The 16,242-nt window shown below is 39.1% G+C and overlaps 1 long non-coding RNA gene across 1 annotated transcript; it reads left to right on the forward strand.

The window, feature by feature from the left end:
* The first annotated feature begins 10,979 nt into the window (after nt 1-10,979).
* On the forward strand, nt 10,980-13,688 carry LOC130460877 (uncharacterized). The gene is made up of 4 exons (XR_008921067.1): nt 10,980-11,124; nt 11,229-11,476; nt 12,132-12,196; nt 13,220-13,688. It is a non-coding gene; the product is annotated as an uncharacterized lncRNA (long non-coding RNA).
* The last annotated feature ends 2,554 nt before the right edge of the window (nt 13,689-16,242 follow it).

Genomic DNA, 16,242 nt, shown 5'->3' on the forward strand with positions numbered 1-16,242 from the left:
ATTCTAACCCTATTGTTCTAAGCGACGATGAAAATGAAATGGATTACGAGTCTGACATTAACAGTTACACCAGCCATGAACTTGTTCTGCGTCGAGTTTTAAGAGCAGGAGAACCGGATAGTGATGATGAAGCCCTTCGTGAATTTGATCGTGCTAGAGGGCAAACTAGGGTCGATATTTATCAAGCTGTTTTGAGACCTGAAAGGGATTCGGAGCCTGAGTTTGAGCATGAATTTGGGTTTGAGTTCGAACAAGAATTTGAGTTTGAGTTCGAACATGAATTGGAGGTTGAACCTGAGTTTGAGTTTGAGCCCGAACATGAACCTGAGCCTGAGCCTGAGCCAGAGGAAGCTAATCATCAACTTCAAGGTCTACGAAGATCCTCTAGGCCAAGAAAAGAAGCTTATTATTTTGATATGGATGACGATGATGAACTTAAATATGAGTTATTCACCCTAGAAGGTTATAGCGAATCAAAGGACAAGTCTGATGATGTTTCCCTTTAGCTTTGCTTACATATTTAGTTGTGTGTGAGAAAAATGTTGGACAATCCGCCCAACCATAGTTTATGTTTATATCGTAGAACCTTTTTACCTTATTTTGAGAACAGGTGTGTGTTAATATTTAGGATTGTTATTGACATTCTTCTGAGGAATAAAAGTTAGATTATTGACTATCTAAAGGATCAGAGTTTTACAGGCACGCAAGGGGAATGTTTTCTTCTTTTATTCTAACTTATTATTCGTGATGATTGAAGTTATTCCTTGTCTCTCAGTTGAATGTTTTACATGATTGTTCATTTCGTGTGCATTTTGAATGTTAATGTGATATTGCATTGCTAGAGGATAATGTAAGTAAAGTTTTGAACCTGAATTAGAGCATATAAATTTCAGGTCGCGCTCTAGGATGGCCAATAATAGTGACCTAGCTGCTGCTATTCGCCTCTTGGCGGAAAAACTAACCCAGGAAAGAACTGAGCGTCCCGATTCTGCAGGGGACATGTTTGAAAGGCTTGCGAAAGTTAAACCACCATACTTTAAGGGGCAGGCAGACCCCACCTTCCTTGAAAACTGGATCAGGGAATTTGAGAAACTATTTGGGGCGGTAAACTGTCCTGAGCATATGAAAGTAGGCCAAGCTGTCCTCTACCTGAAAGATGAGGCCGACCTTTGGTGGAGGGAAAATGGGACTAGACTAAGCGCTGCTGAGGGATTCAATTGGGATTCTTTTATTGTTGCTTTGAGGGGGAAGTTTTATCCTCCTTTTATGAGGAAGCAGAAAGCCCAGGAATTTATCAACCTTAGGATGGGGAATATGACCATTGCTGAATACTACAGTAAGTTTATAGCCTTCTCGAGGTTTGCACCTGAGGTGGTAGCTACTGAGGAACTAAAGGCTCAGAGGTTTGAGCAAGGGTTAACCGATGAGATCCAACTGGGATTAGGCGGGGAAACCTTTACGTCCTTAGACATTGTTTATGGGAGAGCTGCTTATATCTATGGCCTTCAGACTAGGAGAGACAAAAAGAATATTGTTGTTGGGGATAAAAGGAAAGAGTTTAATGCTGGGGGAAGTCAGGGGAACTTCAAAAGGAATAGAAATGGAAATGGGAATGGTAATGGTAATGGTAATGGTAATGGTAATGGTAATTTCCAGGGAAGAAACAACCAGGGGAATAACTATAACAACAAAAACCAGCCTAACAGAGTGCATCACTGTAAGATGTGCAACAACAATCACCCTGGGAAGGACTGTAAGGGGGAATTGGTAACTTGCAACTACTGTCGTAAGAAGGGGCATAGAGAGTATGAGTGCTTTACAAAGCAGAAGAGAGAGCAGAATGGTAGCGGGAGTAGTAACCAAGGGAAACCAGGGTTTAACCATTCGGGGAACCAAGGTTCGAAGCCTGCTGGGGCACCAAACAACCAGGGAAACCAAAACAAACCTGCCAATGGAAACAACAATAACATCAAGGCTCCCGGAAAGCTGTTCGTAATGAGTAGAAATGAAGCTGAACGTTCTGCAGACGTAGTTTCGGGTACTTTCTCTGTTCACTCCTTACCTGTTAAAACGTTGTTTGATTCAGGGGCAACTTATTCTTTTATTTCGTCCTCTATTGTTAAAAGTTTGAAGTTAGTAGATTTTGAGGCAATTGATTTACCTGTTAGTATGCCTACTGGTGCAACCATAAGGTGTACGAAATTATTTAAGAACTTGCCTTTGAAGATAAAAGATTGCACTTTTCCATCTAATTTGATAGAATTTAGTTTGGGGGAACTAGATGTGATTCTGGGGATGGATTGGCTAAGCTTATACAAGGCCAGGATAGATTGTGAGATTCAGAAAGTAAGCCTAAAGAACCCTACTGGGAAGTCAATATCATATCGACGTTTTGGGAAGTCTAGGAACTTTGGGGTGATCTCCGCATTACAAGTGAGGAAACTGGTCAATAAAGGGTGTGAACTATTTTTCTGTAGTGTCCAAGATGTGAGTAAGAAAGTTGGGGTAAAGATAGAGGATGTCACAGTCGTAAGAGAATTTGTAGATGTATTTCCGGATGAGATTCCGGGTATGCCACCGGCTAGAACCCTTGAATTTACCATAGAGTTAAATCCCGGAACTGCACCTATATCCAAAGCACCTTATAGGATGGCACCCCCAGAAATGAGTGAGTTAAAGACACAATTGCAGGATTTGTTCGACAAGGGGTACATTAGGCCTAGTGCATCACAGTGGGGAGCCCCAGTATTGTTTGTCAAAAAGAAAGATGGGAGTATGCGGCTATGTATTGATTATAGAGAGTTGAACAACGTAACAATCAAAAACAAATATCCTTTGCCTAGGATAGATGACCTGTTTGACCAGTTGAACGGGGCAAGTGTATTCTCAAAGATTGATTTGCGTTCGGGATATCACCAATTGAGGGTAGCTGAAAAAGACATTCCTAAGACTGCATTTAGGACTCGTTATGGTCATTATGAGTTTACAGTAATGCCTTTTGGGTTAACCAATGCACCCGCCATCTTTATGGATCTGATGAATAGGATTTTCCATGAGTTCCTAGATAAGTTTGTGGTGGTATTCATTGATGATATTCTGATCTATTCGAGGAATGAAAAGGAACATGACGAACATTTGAGGGTTATCTTGGAGACGCTTAGGAAGAACCAGTTGTATGCAAAGTTCTCTAAGTGCGAGTTCCGTCTGGAAAAGGTAGCATTTTTGGGGCATTATGTGTCAAAGGAAGGAGTCTCTGTGGATCCTGCCAAGATTCAAGCTGTGAGTGAGTGGCCTACCCCGAAGAATGTGTCTGATATTCGGAGTTTCTTAGGTCTAGCTGGGTATTATAGGAGATTTGTGAGAGATTTCTCAAAAATAGCAAGACCCATGACCAACTTGATGAAGAAAGAATCAAAATTTGAGTGGAGCGAAAAATGTGAGGAAGCCTTCCAAATTCTCAAAGAACGTTTAACCTCAGCACCTGTTTTAACCTTGCCTGATGGGAATGAAGGGTTTGAGGTATATAATGATGCGTCGAAGAATGGGTTGGGGTGTGTATTACAGCAAAATGGGAAGGTGATTGCGTATGCGTCGCGTCAATTAAAACCATATGAGGCTAATTACCCTACCCACGATCTAGAGCTAGCTGCGATTGTTTTCGCTTTGAAAATTTGGAGACATTACCTCTATGGGGCAACATGTAAGATCTTCACAGACCACAAAAGCCTAAAATACATTTTCACCCAGAAAGATCTCAACATGAGACAAAGAAGTTGGTTAGAGTTGATCAAAGACTATGATTTGAACATCCAGTACCATGAGGGGAAAGAAAACGTAGTTGCCGATGCATTGAGTAGAAAATCTAGCCATAGTATGAATGTCTTGGTAGTGCCTGAAGAGTTGTGTCGAGACATGCAGAGACTTAGCCTGGAAATAGTAAACCCTGGGAAACCAAAGCAAAACTGGGTGCATTATCATTGGGGTTGTCTATATTCGAGGAGATTAGAGAAAGTCAAGCTGGGGATGAGTGCCTAGAGAAAATCAAAGAAAAGATGGGTCAAGGGAAAGAAGTAGATTTCAAGATTCATGAAGATGGTAGTTTGAGGTTCAAAGGGAGATGGTGCGTACCACAAAAGTGTGAAGAACTCAAGAGACGTCTTATGGACGAGGGGCATAATACTCCATATTCTGTGCACCCTGGGGGTGACAAGTTGTACAAAGACCTGAAACAAATCTATTGGTGGCCTAATATGAAACGGGAAGTTGCTGAGTTTGTGTCTAGATGCCTAACCTGTCAGAAAGTCAAAATAGACCACAAAAGACCATGGGGAAAGTTCAACCTTTAGAAGTGCCTGGATGGAAGTGGGATTCCATTTCTATGGATTTTGTTACTGCCTTGCCTAGATCAAAGAACGGAAATGATACCATTTGGGTGATTGTGGATCGTCTAACAAAATCAGCCGTGTTCATTCCGATTAAAGAGACTTGGAAAAAGAAACAGCTTGCAAGGACATACATTAAGCATGTAGTGAGGTTGCATGGGGTCCCAACCGATATCATCTCAGACCGTGACTCAAGATTCCTCTCGAAATTTTGGCAAAAGGTCCAGTTGAACCTTGGGACAACTTTGAAAATGAGCACTGCTTTCCACCCTGCAACCGATGGTCAGACTGAGAGAACTAACCAGACTATGGAAGATATGTTGAGGGCTTGTGCGATCGACTTTAAGGGTAGTTGGGAAGACCATCTAGACTTGATCGAATTTTCATACAACAATAGCTACCATGCAAGCATTAAGATGGCACCTTTTGAGGCACTATATGGGAGAAAATGTAGAAGTCCCACCTGCTGGAATGATTTCAGTGAAAATATAGTCTTGGGAACGGAATTCATTGAGGAGACTGTAAGGAATGTGAAAATAATTCAGGCTAGAATTCAAGCTGCCCAGGATAGGCAAAAGAGTTATGCTGATTTGAAAAGAAGAGATGATGAATTTGCAGTAGGTGATAAAGTGTTCTTGAAAGTATCACCAACCAAGGGTGTGATGAGATTTGGGAAGAAGGGCAAGCTAAGTGCCAAGTATGTAGGCCCATATGAGATTCTGCAACGAATAGGGAAAGTAGCATACAAGTTAGCCTTGCCAATGGAGTTCGAAAAGATGCACGACGTGTTTCACATTTCCCAACTAAAGCGCTATATCCCTGATGAGCGTCATATCTTAGAGCCTGAGAGAATTCAGATTGATAGTAGCCTCACATACGAAGAAAGGCCTGTGAAAATCCTTGATAGAAAAGTGCGTAGTACACGCAATAAGGACGTCAGCATAGTGAAAGTGCTTTGGTCGAACCACGAGTACGAAGAGGCAACGTGGGAAGCCGAAGATGACATGAAGATCAAGTATCCAGAGTTATTTTCTGAGGTGAGTTACGAGGGCGTAACTCGTTTTCTTTAAGGGGGGTAGAATGCGATAGAAATTCGCGCTTTTTACCTATTTTTATGGTATTTTTATGCATTTTATGCTTAATTTTTAGCAACCTTTACATGTTGATGCAAGTAAATAGATTCTCCGCATAAGGAAATGTGTTCGTGAATATAATAAGTAACTCTTAGTGGCAAAAGAGTGCACAAGAGTGGCACAAAGTACTTCTACAATTAGAATAAGTTGAGAAGTTTGGAAAAACATGTGAATTTTCGTGTCAAGTTTCGGGACGAAACTTCTTTTAAGAGGGGTAGATTGTAATCCCCCGTAATTTTATACATTTTAGTTATATATTTTAACGAATATTTAATATATTTAATATATATTTAAACATAAATTACGGATTTTAGAAACGAATATGTAATTGAAATGTAATTATTTTATTTCATTTGGAATACTTTTAATGATTTACGAAATCAAAATGTATTTTCGAATTTTACGTTAAAACGAATTCGATTTTGGATTCGAATCCTAAATACTAAATTCCTAAGTCTAGCCCAATTGAATAAAGCCCAATAATATAAACCCATAACCCCACACTTCTACTCCATGTAAAACACAAAACACAAAACACCAAACCCTTCTCCTCTCTACTCTTCACGTGGAAAACCAAAAAAAGAAAAAAAAAAGGAAGAAAAACCCTCCTGCTTCACGTACAACCTCCCAGCCGTTGCACTCTCTCTCCTCGCCGCGGCCCTCCTCCTCACGACTGAGCCCTCGACGCCGGTGAGTCCCTTCTCCCTCTCATTCGATCTCTCCTTCTCCTTCCTCTTTGTATTTCCTTGTTTCGTTCTTGCTCATGGCTTGACTCCGTTCTGATTCGCGCAGCCACCGCAAAGCACCACCGTGTGCCGCCGTCCACCACCTAGCGCAGTCACCCACGAACCTCGACCACCGCCTTGCACGGTAGCCTTCTCTTTCCTCCTCCCTTTTCTTTTGATTTTTCGTTCTTCGTTCATTTCTTGCTCTTCGATTTCGTGGCTGACCACCACCATATTCGCGCAGCAACCACCGCACGCAACCACCGTGCTCCTCCCTCGCCGCAAGCCGCCACCGTCTACCGGCCAGCCTCCTCTCCCCTCTCTAATTCTTGGTTATTTCTTAAACCCTAAGTAAACTAAATATTTTGATTTTATTTTTGTTTATTTAATTCATGATTTGATTTAATAAATTTATGATTTTTATGAGTTAATTGGATTTTCAGATTTATGTAGTATGCTCAAATAATATATTTAATTTTCAAATTATGCAATTTGATTGAAATAATGGTTTTAATTATTAAAGTATGAATTTTAATGGTTTTAATAGTTTCGAGATCATGGTAGGATGATTATAAATTATTAAAGTTATTGTTTTTATGATTCCAAAGCTTAGGGAGTAGTGTGAAATTAGTTATGTTGCTGAAAATTTAAAGTACGATGCTTGCAAAAGTTTTCAACGAATTTCAATCACTAATTCAATAATCATGATTCTAGGAAATCAAATGTTTAAGTTTTGATAGTGGGGAAAGTTCTAAATATGTTTAGGATACATTTAGAATGCTTTATTATGGTTGCCAATGATTAGAGGTTGATTGAGATTACTTGTTGGTTGTTTTAGGCGGAGAATTCTCTTTAGGCGACTTTTGAAAGTGTTAAAGTGGCCTATCAGTTTGTTTACACAAGGTACGTACATACCTTATGTGCTTGGAATGTGTGCTAATTGTTGAAACCATGTTGAATTGTTGATGAACTTGGTTATGTTAATGTTGTTGATGAACTTAGTCAGGTTGAAATTGCATGTTTGATACTGTTGGATGAACATATTAAACCTTTATTGCATTTTGAGGACTATAACATGTTAGTATGGAAGATTGATGCAACATGTCTGATTGGGAACATTAGATTATTTAGTATATAATTCAGATCAGTTAATTGTTGTTCCCTTTTTAGCTTTTCACTACTTTATGAGGGCGGAGGACCTTATTTAGTAAGTTGAAACCTTATACCCATATTCAGGGGTTGATCAGTATTAAAGAAAAGATTGGAGTTAATTAGAATGAGTCTTGTTTGATGCCTTTGTGATCACTTACTCAATTCCAAGATAAAAACAGTTATAAATAAATGTGAGTTGTATGCCTCATGTGATTGTTGAGTCATAACAGGGTGTTAATTTGTAAATCATGTAAAGTGAAACTGAGTAGCAATAGCTTTAGACTGTGCACGTCTAAAGTGACGGACAAACAGGAGTTGGGGTTCATGGTGGTAGCCCATGGCCTTTCATTCGGACCGGATTGATCACCGTGTCCTATTTTCAGTCAAACGTTCCTCGATATCGCAGGTCACTGAGGTTACGGAGTCGCGCCCGTACCTCGCCTAGCTAGAAAACTCGGTCCATTGCCTATTTCAATTAAAATAATATTATTGTTATAAAAGTCTATTCCAGTCTAGCCTAGTCTAGTCAAGTATAATCGTCAAATTATTATGTTTTGTCTGTCCTTACTTATATTTATTAGTATCATGTTAGGGTTGTGGGTTTGATAGTATCATGCTAGGATTGTTGTTGTTTTAGTATGTAGTACTCAGCTTTGCTGATTACGTGCTTTGTTTGTGTGTGTTGATCATGGCTATGCCTTATTGATCTTGTGATGACCCATCTTTGGTGAGCAGTCTCTAAGGGTCAATAAGCGTTGCCCATCTACAGGTTTGAAGATGATGCATCATTGGGATCGGGATTAGAGAGCTTGTAGTTCTATTCGTTTAATTAAGTGATTCAATTTGTTAACTTGGATTTGAAATTTGTCGTACTATTCGTATTTCCTTAATTCAGTTAATTGGTTTGGACCTAATATGTAATAGATTATTTATGAACCTAAAAGTTAGTTTTATGTTTTCCGCTGCAAAATTCTGAATAAGCCGTAACGTTTTCACACGGGCGATAATACTTTGATAATTCCCTACAGTTATATTTAAAAAGAGGTTATTTTAGAAAATGGGGATTGTTGGGGTGTTACAGTCGAAGACCATCAGTCTTGGTATGCCGAACCTTGTGATGATGCTCTGCCATATGAACTTGCGGACCTGAGGTTCGGTGATGGAGGAGACAGCTTCAGCTTCGATCCATTTGCTAAAATAGTCGACTCCTACAATCAACCACTTCTTCTGGTTCGTAGCTGAGGGGAAGGGACCAATGATGTCTAACCCCCACTGTGCGAATGGTAAGGGATACAGTGTTGATTGTAGGGTTTGAGCTGGTTGATGGATGGCTGGTGCGAACTTTTGGCATTTCTCGCATTTCCTTGCCATCTGCTTTGCCTCGGAAACCATAGTGGGCCACCAGTATCCGGCCCGAAGGGCTTTATGTGCCAATGTCCTGCCTCCGATGTGGTTTCCGCATATCCCGAGGTGGATTTCTCTTAGGATGTAGTCAGCGTCTGTTGGACCCACACATTTTAGCAGCGGAGCAGAGAATGATTTCCTCATGAGCTCTCCTTCGGCGCTGATGATGAACCATTTGTTGAATCTTTTCAGTTTTCTCGCCTGCAGCTTATCTTCGGGAAGTTCTCCCCTTTCTTTGTATGCAACTACTGCGTCCATCCAGCTGGGTTCGGTACGTAAACTGCATACTGTGGTGGGTAGCAAATCAATGCTTCTCTCTTGGTGAACTTCCACGTGGACCGACCTGTTTAGGTCGATGAGTGTTGAGCTTGCGAGTTTTGACAGTGCGTCTGCTTGCGTGTTTTGTCCTCGGGGAATGAGGATGACTTCAAAGGATCTTAACTTTGACGTTAAGGATTTAATTTTTGCTAAGTAAGCTGTCATGCTGGGCCATTTGGCCTCATACTCCCCTCGGATCTGGTTGGCTACAAGCTGGGAATCAGTTTTGAGGCAAACATGCTCGGCCTCCAGGGATAAGCAAAGCTCTATCCCTGCGATTGCAGCCTCATATTCGGCCTCGTTGTTAGTTGCTTTGAAGCCGAACTTCAATGCATACTCTATGCTTTTCCCCGTCGGGGGGATTAGTACAACTCCTGCTCCTGAGCCGTTTATTGTGGAAGATCCGTCAGTGAAGACCTCCCAAGTGCTTTTCGTATCATCCAGCATTTCCTGGTATGAGCACTCGGCCAAGAAGTCTGCCAACGCTTGTGCTTTGATTGCTGTCCTCGGCTGGTATTTGATGCCGAACTCTGACAGTTCGAAGGCCCAGGCAGCCAATCTTCCTGACCTTTCTATTTTGTCGAGTACTTTCTCGAGCGGTTGGTCAGTTAGTACTATGATTTGGTGGGAGTCGAAGTATGGCCTCAGTTTTCGTGCAGCTACCACTACTGCATATGCGACTTTCTCAATGAGCGGGTACCGAGTTTCGGCCACTGTGAGTGTTCGGCTGGTGAAGTAGATTGGCTGTTGCTTTTTCTCTTCTTCCCGAAGAAGCACTGCGCTGACGGTTCCAGGGCTGACTGCGACATATAGGTACAGGGTTTCCCCTTCCTTTGGTCTGGCCAGTGTCGGCAGTTGAGCTAGGTGGGCTCTGAGTTGCTGAAAAGCTTCTTTTTGCTCCTGTTCCCATATTAGTTCGGGATCCACTTTCCTCGGGACCCCCTTTCTCTTGACTGGTTCTGCTTCTCCCCCGGGGAGGTTCTTTGGTTTCAGTGCTTTGAAGAAGGGGGCTCCCTTGTCCGAGGCTTTTGATATGAACCTTGTTAGTGCGGCTAACCTGCCGGTTAGCCTCTGCACATCTCTCTTGGTCTTCGGCTCGGGTAAATCCAATGTCGCTTGGACTTTGTCTGGGTTCGCGTCAATTCCTCTTTCGCTCACCATGAATCCGAGGAACTTCCCTGACTTCACCCCGAAGACGCATTTTTTTGGGTTCAGCTTCATGCTGTATTTCCTCAGATTTCCGAAGGTCTCTGCCAAGTCTTTGACATGGTCTTCCTCCTTGATGCTTTTTACGATGGAGTCATCCACATAGACCTCCACATTCCTCCCTTTCTGGTCGGCGAAGACGTGATCAACTAACCTCTGGTAGGTGGCTCCGGCATTTTTCAAGCCGAAAGGCATCATTTTGTAGTTGAACACTCCTGCGCTTGTGATGAATGCTGTCTTTGCTCTGTCATCGGGGTGCATGAATACTTGGTGTGTAATCCCCCGTAAATTTATAAATTTTATTAATATATTTTAACGTATATTATTTATATTTAAATAGAATTTATGAATTTTAAGTAATAAATATATAATTAACGTATATTTATTTTATTTTAAGTATGTTCTAAATATTTAACGATTTTTGAACTTTATTATATTTATATATCAAATGTATATTTAATTTTATTTAAATATATTCTAAATATTTTAACGGTTTGTGCAATCAAAAATAATGTTTGAATTTTAAGTTGAAAAGAATTCGAATTACGAAAATCGATTGAATTTAGAAAACGATCTCATTCGGTTTTAAATTCAAATCCTAAAACTAATATCCTAAGTCTAGCCCAAATGGGTAAAGCCCAATAGTATAAACCAATAAACCCATACTCCCTTCCTCTCATTCAACTTCACGTGAAAACTAAAACAAAGCAAAAACCTCCTTCTCTGTTCTTCCTCCTTCACGTTCGTTTGCTCCTCCTTGCGCAGCCACCACCTCACCACCGTCGGACGCCGCCTCCGTCGCTGGTAACCTCCTTCTTCTTCGTCGTCCTTCTCCTTCCTCTCCTTCTCTGTTTCTTCTTCATCCCCGTTTTTCTCCCCTCCTCAAGCTTCTGTTTTTCCTTGCACAGCCGCCGCGGCCCAGCTGCGACCACCAAGCCAACCGCACCGCACCACCTGCACCTTCGCCGTGGCCCTGCCCATTCGGCTTGCTCGTCCCTCCTTCCTCCTCCACGCAAGCACAGCATTCTCTTGTTTCGGTTTGTTTGCGGCAGCCACCACCACCGCACGCACCACCAGGCCTGACAACCTCCGCAAGCCGCCGCCTTGCCGCCGCCGTGATCTATCCGCCGACCAACCCTTCCCTCTTCTCTTTTTGGTTATTTCTTAAACCCTAAGTAACTAATTATTTTAATTTTGTTTATTAAATTAATTTATGTTTCTTGAATTAAATTTATGATTTTTATGATTAAGTTATGAAATTTCAGATTATATGTTGTTGAAACTAATTTAATTATTTTCAGATTTGTTAATTACGTTAAGTTAGGGTTTTAATGGAGTTTTAATAATTTAATTCATGTTTCTTGAATATAAATTATAAGCTTTTATGATTAAGTTAGATTTTCAGATTACATACTATGCTTAATTAATAATTTAATTTTCAGATTACATAATTGAATTGAAAAAAGAGTTTTTAATTATTAAAGTGTGAATTTTTAAGGTTTTTAATGATTAAATCATAATAGAATGACTATATATTATTAAAGCTATTATTTTTACGATTTTAAGAACGTTGATTATGTTTTGTGGACGTTTGAAATTATTCTATATTGCTGGAAATTTTAAAAGGGATGTTTTATTGGAGTTTAGAACGTTTTGGGATCATTAGTTTAATAGTTATTATGCTTGGAGATTATGTAATTAAGTTTCGATATTGGGGAATGTTCTAAATAGGTTTAGGATGTATTTAGAATACGTTAGTGTTGCTGTAAATTATTAGGAATTGATTTGGGTACGTTTCTTGATTGTTTTAGGCGGAGAATTCTCTCTAGGCGACTTTTGAAAGTGTTAAAGTGGCCTATCAGTTTGTTTACACAAGGTACGTACATACCTGTGTGCTTGGAATGAGTGTGATTTGTTGAAACCATATTGAAATGATTCATGAACTTCGTTATGTCGAAGTGATTAAGGAACTTGGTTATGTTGAAATTGTTGATGAACTAGGTTATGTTGAAAGTGCATGTTTAATATTGTTGGATGGACATGTTAAGCATATATATTTCGTTATGAGAATTATAGCATGTTGGTATGGATGATTGATGCGAACATGTTGGTTGGGAACATTAGATTATTATTTATATATATTGATTCAGATTGATTGTTTATTGTTCCCTTTTAGCTTTTCACTACTTTATAAGGGCCGAGGACCTTGTTTAGTAAGTTGAAACCTTATACCCATATAGAGGGGTTGATCAGTATTAAAGGAAAGGTTGAATTAATTGGAATAAGTCTTGTGTGACATCTCTGTGATCACTTGCTTAATTCAAAGATAAAAGAAGTTGTGTTTACTTGTTGAATATAATATTTATGTTTGATGAGTCATAACCAAGTATTAAAAGTTAAGTCATGTAAAGTGAACATGAGTAGCAATAGCTTTAGACTGTGCACGTCTAAAGTGTCGGACAATCAGGAGTTGGGGTCATGGGTCGCCTATGGCTTTTTCTGGGGCCGGATTGATCACCGGTTCTATTTTATTCAAAAGTCCCTCGATATCGCAGGTCATTGGGGTTTACGGAGTCGCGCCCGTACCTCGTCTTCCTTAGTGAAGAAGAAGAAGTTTCTAGTAGACAACTCAGTCCATTGACTATTTCAATTAAAATAATGTTAATGATACAAAGGTCTAGTTCAGTCAAATATAGTCTTCAAGTCAACATATCTTGATTATCCTTGCTTATGTTTTATTTAGTACCATGTTAGGATTGTTCGTTTAATAGAATCATGTTAGGATTATTATCGATTTAGTATGTAGTACTCAGCTTTGCTGATTACGTGCTTTTGCTTGTGCATGTTGATCATGGCTATGCCTTATTGATCCTGTGATGACCCAATCTTTGGTGAGCAGTCTCTAAGGATCAATAAGCATTGTCCATCTGCAGGTTTGAAGATGTTGCATCATTGGGATCGGGAATAGAGAGCTTGTATTTAGTTTTGATTTGCTAAGTTGACTTGGGTTTGTTAATTGGGACTTTAAACTTGTCGTACTATTTATATTTCCTTATTTTTTGTTGGATGATTTTTGGGACTAAACCTGTAATCGATTATTTATAAACCTACAGTTAGTTTTATGTTTTCCGCTGCAAAATTCTGAATAAGCCGTTACGTTTTCACACGGGCGATAATGCCTTGATAATTCTCTACGTTTTATATTAAAAGATTATTTTAGAAAAGAGAGAATTGTCGGGGTGTTACAAAGTGGTATCAGAGCTAAGGTTTTACTTTAATAAATTTTTAGGCGCCTAACTATCTAGTTATTTAAAATAAATTTCTTAAAAATCGAGATTCTACGTATTATAGTGTTCAAAAATTGGTACTTTTTTTTTGGGGGGCCGATTTCATTTTACCTTGTTTGAAAGTATACGATATTCCTTATTTACGTTCGAAATCAAATTATTTTTCCAAGTTAAAGTGATACTTTGGACATTTTTATTTTTCTTATTATTTATTATTCAAACAAATAAATAAAAAGATAATATGAATACATTTTCTTAAAGGAGTTCAAATTTTTTTTTTTAAAAAAAAAAAGTTGTTTCAAGAGTTAGAATTCGTTATTTAGGAAATATAAATCTTTTTCGAATTAATAACTTTATTTTCGAATTTATTCGCTATGCATTTCCTTAATTTATTTTACTTTATTTATTTTATATTTTATTTATGTTATTATTCTATGTTATAATTTTATTATATTTTCGTTCTTTTATTTCGTTATATAAATGATTCTAATGCTTTAGTTTATGAGAGATGGGTAGTATAAGAAGGGCATATAAGATAGAATTATATGTGCATTAGTAGCTAGTCAATGATAAGAACTTGATTGTTATGTATGTGCATGTGCTAATTGTTTAAGTGTTACATTTACATGTGCATAAAGAATTGTTTGATTCCACAAAACTTATTGTTTATTGAACCTTGTTTATGTTTTGGCTGGAAAATCGTTAGTGAGACCTTGAATTGTTTATTTCAGGAATAAAATGTTTCTTTCCAAGTATACCAACATAGGATCCTTCGAGAAACTTGATATAGAAACCCCTGATATTTACGTGAAGAAAATTGTGTTTGGATGTGAATATTATGCTAAAGTTCAAGGGCAACCTATCTTAATGAGAAAGGATATCATAGCAGCCACTATCATTAATTGCTTACCTAACAAATTTCCATACCTAGAACTCAAGGAAAAGTTTAAAGACATGCATTCTGATAATGGAACTCCAAACTTGGCTAAATATGGAACTTGGGATGGTAGATGGAAATATGATTCAGAAATTCTGACCACCATTATTGAAGCGGCAGAAAGTGGGTTTAGAGACGGTAAAATCGTAGGAAGTCATGTTGGGGATTCAGTTACAGAAGAACCTATGGGAATTAGTGTAAATAATGACCTAGAGGAAAATGATGTAGCTGTGGAGAATGAGAATGTAGGTGTTGAGGCAGAGAATCCTAACCCAGCGGCTCATGAGCCAACCATTGAGATCTCTAGTGATTCGGATGCAGAGCTCGAAAGTGAACATGAGATGGCAAGTGAACCTAATCAAGATGAAGACATGGGTGAAGATGCAAACCCTGAGGAAGACCCCGATGAAGACCCTGAAGAAGAGTTCGATGATCTTGAGATCTAAATTTCACTCTGCAAGTTTCAGGAGCAATGATTAGGCAAGAGGCCACAAATATTTTGAAGTCATAAATAGTTAATTAGCTCTTTCATGTTTTAAAGAATAAGTAGCAAGCAAAGCTACAACTGTTTAAGGTTTAAGTTTATTGAAGTTTGAGATGTTCTTTATTATTTTCAAGGATGTAATAAACCTCTATGGAGTTAGCAATAAAAGTTAAAGTTTTCAAGGAATTGTTCTTTATTCTATTTTGAGGATTCCATAATACCCCAACCTCTAGGTAGTACGTCATGGATTAATTGTTTGCATACTCAATGTGAATTGTGGATCAATTTAATTGCCACAATAATATTAAATGATGAGTACATAAAGGAAGTGAGGGCCAATCTAGACCCTCATGACCAATATAATTCAAAATGTTATGCCTTACGTGCAGTGTGAATGTCTTTCGCGAACTATTGAGGATGATTTTTTTTAATGATTATTGCATCTTGTAGACGATCGTTGCACATTTGCAGACGATTGTCGTGCCTTCGTAAATGATGTGTATTAATGTGAACATTGTTGGTTGAGGCGATCTTTATGGCCAATTCAAGTATTAAATTGTATGGGATAACGTATAGGTGATGTTTCAAACCTAAAGTAGAGTATACTAATTGCAGGTCGCGTTCTAGAATGGCCAACAACAATGATCTAGCTGCTGCGATTCGCCTCTTAGCGGAAAAGCTAACCCAAGAGAGAACTGAGCGCCCCGATTCTGCAGGGGAAATGTTTGAAAGACTTTCTAAGGTTAAGCCACCGTATTTCAAGGGACAAGCAGACCATACCTTTCTGGAAAACTGGATTAGGGAATTTGAGAAACTATTTGAGGCTGTGAGTTGCCCTGGGAGTATGAGAGTAAGTCAAGCTGTTCTATATCTAAAAGATGAAGCCGACCTTTGGTGGAAGGAAAATGGAACTAGACTAAGTGCTGTTGAGGGATTCAATTGGGATTCATTTATTGTTGCCTTGAGGGGGAAGTTTTATCCTCCTTTTATGAGAAAGCAGAAAGCGCAGGAGTTTATCAACCTTAGGATGGGGAATATGACTATTGCTGAATACTATAGCAAGTTTATAACTTTATCGAGGTTTGCACCTGAGGTGGTAGCTACTGAGGAGCTAAAGGCTCAAAGGTTTGAGCAAGGGCTGACTGATGAAATTCAACTGGGATTAGGTGGTGAAACTTTTACATCCTTAGACATAGTGTACGGGAGAGCTGCTC

Source organism: Spinacia oleracea, chromosome 5 (assembly GCF_020520425.1).
Source record: "Spinacia oleracea cultivar Varoflay chromosome 5, BTI_SOV_V1, whole genome shotgun sequence".
Lineage (NCBI taxonomy): Eukaryota > Viridiplantae > Streptophyta > Magnoliopsida > Caryophyllales > Amaranthaceae > Spinacia > Spinacia oleracea.